The following is a 7253-nucleotide window of genomic DNA, read 5'->3' as shown; positions in this document are numbered from 1 at the left end:
AAGCTGGACATTTTAATCTGCAAATACTTTAGGAATAAAAGCGACTGATGGTTGCATTTTTACAAGAAGTATTGTTAGCTATTCCGTCATTAAAGCATAGTCCGAAATTAGGCTTCGGAGAAGGTTGAGTGGTCTCATTTCCCTCACAATTAAAGGAGCCAAAATTCAGAATTCTCCCGAAGTGAAGTATCTAGAAGTAATTCTGTATACAAAACTATCGTGAAATCTAACATGGAACACAAAACCTCTGAAGAATTGGCTCCACAAGTTCCTCGCTGGTATTTGTAGCAAGAGCTTGGCTACTGGCAGCTTGGCTACTGGCTTCCGCTACCTCTTGCCTTCCACCGAAGCTTAACCCACCTTGAAGGACTGAGGTGCAAGTTTCTAGCCCGGTCAGCGCAATCACCTTCTCTTCTAAGGAGCTTATGGGCCTATTATTAAAACTACCCCCTCCAGTAGCTCGAGATTCCATTTTGTTGTGGGAAAGCTTCTTTTTAACGTAGGTCTTCAATCAAGCCATGTCTGAAAACCATAAATACGCAAAGTTAATAAATATTTAAAGCCAATTGTCATCAATTGTATATGTAACCTTTCGCCATCCTGCGCAGTCCCTGCATGGGGGCCCCAAAGCATTCAGCTCGTTAGCGGCTTGCTTCCAAAAGTCTTCCACTTCACTTCGACCTTTTTTAACAAATCCTTCAGCGATGTCTTTCCTTTTGCTAAGTAGCTCCACCAATAATTCGTATTGGCTTGGATTAGTGTTCCTGGCCCTATTATGCAGAAATTTCATATAAACACAGGCGCATAAAATATTTGTAAAGTTTTGTACTTACATTTTAATTCGCAGTACTAAAATGTGAAGATTTTAAACAGCTTACGACGTTGATTTGCTTTCGGGGAAAAATAGCTACGAATAACTATTACGAAGTGAAGCGGAATACATACAAACTTTAATTTTCGTAATATTCGAATAACAGTTTGGAGACTAGAATGCCAAGGTTGCCAGTTTTCTTTTTTCGTAACTACGAAGGAAATTCGACGTGGTGCAGAACTGGGCCCCAACAAATTTTGCTGAAGCGTACAAAATTGCACAGACAATCGAATTAACGCAAAGTGCCACATCAGAGCTAAAGTGTGAAGAATTGTTGCAGCCAAGTGAGCCAACGTATAAATTGGGTTATGTGCAAATCTTAGAAATGCGAATGTCGAAAAACCGACGGCAAAAGAAAAAGTTTCAAGTTGTTATGGGAGTGGGGGGCAGCACCCTAGAAAAGACTGCAAGTCCAGTAATTCCAAATGCTTTGCATGCGGGAGAGTAGGCCACATCGCCAAAGTGTGCAAGGCAAAACTAGGTCAGATTTCAGAAGACGAACTCGAACCAGTGCAGCAACTACACAGTATTAATACATGTAAGACAGTCGATAGGAAAATGCTCCCAGTGAATATTGATGGAAAACAAATCCAGATGGAATTGGATACGGGTGATCCATGCGCAGTAATTAGTTGCAAAACTCTTCGGACTATAAAACCTACTTTTAAATTTTTAAAGACAGATAGGCGATTTACAAGCTACACGGGTCATAAGGTTAACTGCATTGGGCGGATTGTAGTAACCCCGACAGTGGAGACAACTTCACGACGACTAAATGCGGATGTCGTCCAGGGAGATTGCGATACACTTTGCGGCAGAGAATGGATCTCGAAATTTGCAAGAGAAATAAATTTTACTGAATTGTTTTCGTCATCCAGTTAGATCAATTCCATAAATTCGATCACCCCAAGACTGTCGGTGAACCAACAGGAGCGGCTTCAACATCTCATTAAACATTTTGAGGAAGTTTTCAGTATGACAGCTGGAAAGTTGAGTGGGCCACCTGCGCAAGTAAAGCTCCAAGCGGGAGCAACACCAATTTTTGCGCGGCCACGCGAGATACCAATGGCACTGAGATGTGCATATGCCAAGGAAATAGATCGTAAAATTCAGTCAGGCTTCTACAAGAGAGTGGAGCATACAGAATGGGCCTCAACCACACATGTAGTTGCAAAAAAGAATGGAGGCATTCGCATCACCGGCAATTATATGCCCACGGTTAACCCCAGGATGATCATTGACGAGCATCCGATTCCAAAAGCAGAAGATATGTTTAACAAAATGAAAAATGCTACTATATGCTGTCACTTGGATGTAACCGATGCATATACGCACCTGACAATTGATGATGAATTCGCGCACGTATTAACATTAAACACGTAACGCATGGATTAGTACGACCAACTCGTGCGGTGTATGGGGCAGCGAATATTCCCGCTATATGGCAAAGAAAAATGGAGGCAGTTCTACATTCTTTGATGATATTTTGGTGTTTGCTGAAAATTTTGAGGAGCTGCTGAGGGTGTTGGAAACAACGCTAAATCGCATTAAATCGGACGGTCTGCATTTGAATAAGTCGAAGTGTGTTTTTGCGAGTCCATCAGTAGAGCTTCTGGGACATCGCATCGACGCGAAAGGCGTGCATAAATCCGAAAAACACATTGAAGCGGTAATGAACGCCCCGAAGCCGACGACATTCGAACAGCTCCACCTGTTTTTAGGGAAAGCCACGTATTATAGCGCATTTATTCCGGATTTGGCGACGAGCGTGCTGTCATTACGAGACATGCTGAAAAGAGACGTATTTTGCTGGATCAAAGAGGCAAATGCAGCATTTTCCCGTCTAAAACAGACGCTGGTTTCACCTCAAGTTCTAATGCCATACGACCCAGCACTACTGGTACTGCTTACAACTGACTGAATGACCAATTGCATACGCAAGTCGAACGTTGAATGCCACAGAACAGCGTTACCCGCAAATGGACAAGGAGGCATTGGCAATTGTGTGGGCAGATCAGAAATTTTTTAAGTACTTATATGCGCGCCATTGGATATTAATCACTGATCATAAGCCGTTGTCACAAATATTACAACCTGATAAATCAATTCCAGTACTTTGTATATGCAGAATGGCTAATTATGCAGACTTCCTGTGCAGATTCGATTTCGAAGTTGTGTACAAGAGTTCAAAGGCAAACGCTAACGCCGACTATCTTTCACGTGCCCATTGTCGACGACCGCAATCGTTGCAAATTAAGCAGTTGCAGACGGCATCAATATCGAATCCAGACGAATATGACGAGTCCGACTACTTTATGATTCGCCAAATCAATCAACTACCGTTAAGTTCAGACCGCATTGCAAGGGAGTCCAGAATAGACGAACGGCTCGGTAAAAAAGTAAAACTGCTTGAAAGCGGCCATTGCTTGAAGAGGGCAGGCTACAAGTCCCCAGAAGTCAATTACAAGCTATCATCAGGATGTTTGACGTTCGAGCATCGCGTCGTTATTCCACCAAAATATCGAGACAAGTCACTTGACAATTTACACACATCATATTTGGGAATTGTTAAGATGAAAGGGATTGCCCGCTCATTCATAGACTGGCCGGGCATAGACAGCGATATCGAGAACATGGCCAACCAATGCGATTCATATACAAGACAAGCAAACAGACCAGAAAAAAGTAGAGATCACCATTGGGAATATCCCAAAGGACCATGGGAGCCATCCATATCGACTATGCGGGGCCGTTCGAAGGAGCGATGTTGTTGATAAACTCTGATGCATATAGTAAGAGGTTTCGAGCCAAATCAAAATGTTTACTTCTTGTCTGGAAATCCGAGGATGTGTAAGTGGCTCAGAGGAATAATAAATGCTCGTCTAGGGGATCTTCACTATGAAATACTCTTCAACGGAAAAGGGGTAAAACGGCATGTAGATCAAATACGAAAGGGCTCCGTTGGGCTTGAGAGAACATCGCCTGGAGTTGATTATTGTAAATCGAGGGTTTCAATTAAATACTACGACAGCGAAGTAGCTGCCTCAAATAAAGCAGATCTCAGCAAATTAGATCCGCAACCGCTGGCTGCTGAGTCAGCGCAAAACACATCGTTGGGATCCGAAGAAGATTTTGAAGGCTTCGCTACGCCCAACACTACAATGTCGCCGGGCTTTACACCCACACCGCATATAACACCGGAAATAATTCCGGAGTCAAGCGAGGTTCCTTCAGCTCCACGACGATCCACCAGACAGAGGAAGGCTCCAGTCCCATCCTCACCGTAACTCGTGCAGAGGAAGGAAAAATGCTATATATGAAATTAAGTGGCAACGCTATTACACTGAATTAATATCTTTATTTGCACATCTGGCAACTATTGTTGCTAGAACGTTCTCTTATTTTTTTTGCATTGTTTCTCACGCTTTTCTTTGTAATGTGATATTCATTTCATATTCATGATTAATAAAAATAAAAATTCATATTTAAAGCTATACACGGCCAACACCCCCTTATTAAATTCGCCTTGAGTTGTACAGTGAAACCCGCTTAAGTAATTTTTAATTTTGATGAATTTTTTCTTTAAGTGTTCTATAAAATCTTAAGTTTAGGTTTATATGGTATTTTTTAGGGAATGAACTGTATTTTAATTGAAAAATCTTAAATAAATACGTATACTTCATTAAATGATAATGTTTTATTCAAGGATTTACATATTTATGCAAATTAACAAAAAGATGTAACTACATCAATAATTATGTTCGCTTAAGTACCCGCATCGAGGTACTTGAGCGGGTTCTTTTAAGTACCCAAACCGCCTATGTACCTCAAAAAGCTGACATTTGTCATGATGGATGAAGTCAGTGAGGTATATTTAGGGACAATAAGGCTGTGATGTCTGTGTGACACTGGTCGTTTGAACTTGTCACAAAGATATTTACTGAGACCTAGTGCTTTATTCATTTACTCTTTGAGTTGAGTTCTTCCTTTTAGATAGTTGGCCACAAGTTTAACAGAACTATTAGCGGCCGCTGTGGCCGAGTGGTCTGAGTTGCATACTACCATTCCGTGGTACCAGTGCACAGTGGTCGCCTTTGTAGGGAGAGGTGAACAAAATTAAATTTCTCAGAAACGGATGAACCTATCTAAACCAAATTTTGCACATTAGTGTTCCACTACAAGAGTCACCTTTCAGGTAAATTCGAAGCTAATATGTTGTATAACACGCCTACCGCTAACGCAAAGATTTTTCTTAAATTTGTCTTATAAAAGGCTTCGGTGAAAGCATACAGAAACGAGTACATGAGCTCGCAGTTGGACTCGTAAAGCAGATTCTAAGAGTTAAAGATCAAAGCTGTCTATTCTTCTGAAGTCAATAGCTCCGGAACATAAACTCTAAATTACGCCTGATAAAAACGAAATCAATTCTTTTAGGTTTTTTTAATGTAAGTTTATTAAAAAGCGAACAAAGGAGTCCTGGTTTGTATTAGAGCAGTAATAAATCTGCCATATGTTGGGTTAACATCGAAGTTTTAGTCTTTGTCATTAAATCTCAGTTTATTATTTTTCGCGTAGTTTTTCTTGTATGTCATTGGCTTTATATTTTTATTATTCGCTTCGACTGGCTCTTCAGAAAGTTTCCCTGTCCCAAGAAGTGAATTTTTGATCACATCTGTTCCGTGAATCAAAATTTTATACACAGTTGCAGGAAGCTTATATGTACCTTATACCATGGATATGTCTTTACCAATTGGCGTGCCGTTTCCATGGCAAACTTTTCAAACTGAGTCGTATTTATTGGATAACCAGATGAAAGACATTTGAGTATGACACAGCAGCGACGCTAAACGTCTTCGTCAACTTTGAAACTTGTATTTCTTCTTGTTAAAAACAAAATACATATACTTTTGAAATATAAATTCCTTACTTCCCTTGTGTTTTACATGCTTTCCCCAAATGTTTAGGCATATCTTGTCTACGACATTTCCTAATACTTTGCCATCGAAAGGCTTCAAAATCGTCTACACCGTGCTCGAAAGCCTATCGCCCTTGTTGCCTTTACACGAATACCATGCTCAAAAATTCAGCTTCGTGCAAATTTGCTATGAATGTAAAAATCTGAAATAAAATTAACTTAAATAGATTTGAGCTTTAATCGAAAATAAAGTTTTATCGAAAATAATCGGTGTAAGGGAACCTCTCTGACAACAATGGAAATATTTTTTTAATGGACTAGTTACGTTTATTACGATATTTAAAGAAAAAGGGAAATAAAGGGAAATGTTTAAAAACAAGCTTTCAAAGAGTACATTTGAAGGAACCAAGATCTACTTATAAGACTTGGTTATGAGCGGTCCATATTTGTTAAAAGTTAAATGCAAATACGAACACTTAAATGTTGCGTTCGTGAAAGTACGAAGACTTAATCACCTTGTATTTTGCTAAAACTGAATTGTTCCCACTAGTTTCTTTGGCTAAATAATAAAACATACATTTTTTTCGTTTCCATACATATTTGGATTTTATTTAATACTTAAACACAAAATATCGCAAAATTCGAATTGGCTTAATTTACATTCACTTTTCATATCAAAGGTTTAAGTGAATTGTCACCCTAGTGACAAGCAATTAGCATGTTTGCCATTTTGATTTCACAACTCGTGCAACCTACAGCTATTTGGCGGCTTTAATAAATTGCAGTAGGTCGTTTTGGGCGAAGATTGTGCAGATGGCGAAAGGGTGATAAAATATACCTAGCAATTTTCTATGAATCTTGACCAGCGAATGTCTACCACCGATAAATAAGTGTATTTCGATTTTGAGCGCTTTTCCATGCACAACAGCGACTGTGGGGCGATCGTTTAATACACTTCGTGAGTAAAAACCTGGCTGAGCAGCATAACAGGAGAATAAAGGATTTCTGGACTATGCCTCATGTGTGTCCATAGAAGAATTGTTACCGAAAACCTCGAGATAATTCAGGAAGAAATAATCGAAAAGTTTTTCTGGAAATCCGAGACGTTTGATATTAGCATAAAATGATTTAATATAAATAATAATTTAAAATGTTTTAAGAAACAAGTATATTTACTTTGGCCCCCTACATTTGATCCTGGGTACGCCCTTGGTAATAATTGTTTTGATTTTAATAGGAAAGGTTGCGTAAGCTGGACATTTTAATCTGCAAATACTTTAGGAATAAAAGCGACTGATGGTTGCATTTTTACAAGAAGTATTGTTAGCTATTCCGTCATTAAAGCATAGTCCGAAATTAGGCTTCGGAGAAGGTTGAGTGGTCTCATTTCCCTCACAATTAAAGGAGCCAAAATTCAGAATTCTCCCGAAGTGAAGTATCTAGAAGTAATTCTGTATACAAAACTAT

Source organism: Rhagoletis pomonella, unplaced genomic scaffold, assembly GCF_013731165.1.
Source record: "Rhagoletis pomonella isolate Grant_MI unplaced genomic scaffold, Rhpom_1.0 Rhpom_scaffold_00003, whole genome shotgun sequence".
Lineage (NCBI taxonomy): Eukaryota > Metazoa > Arthropoda > Insecta > Diptera > Tephritidae > Rhagoletis > Rhagoletis pomonella.
This window is presented reverse-complemented; position numbering follows the sequence as displayed.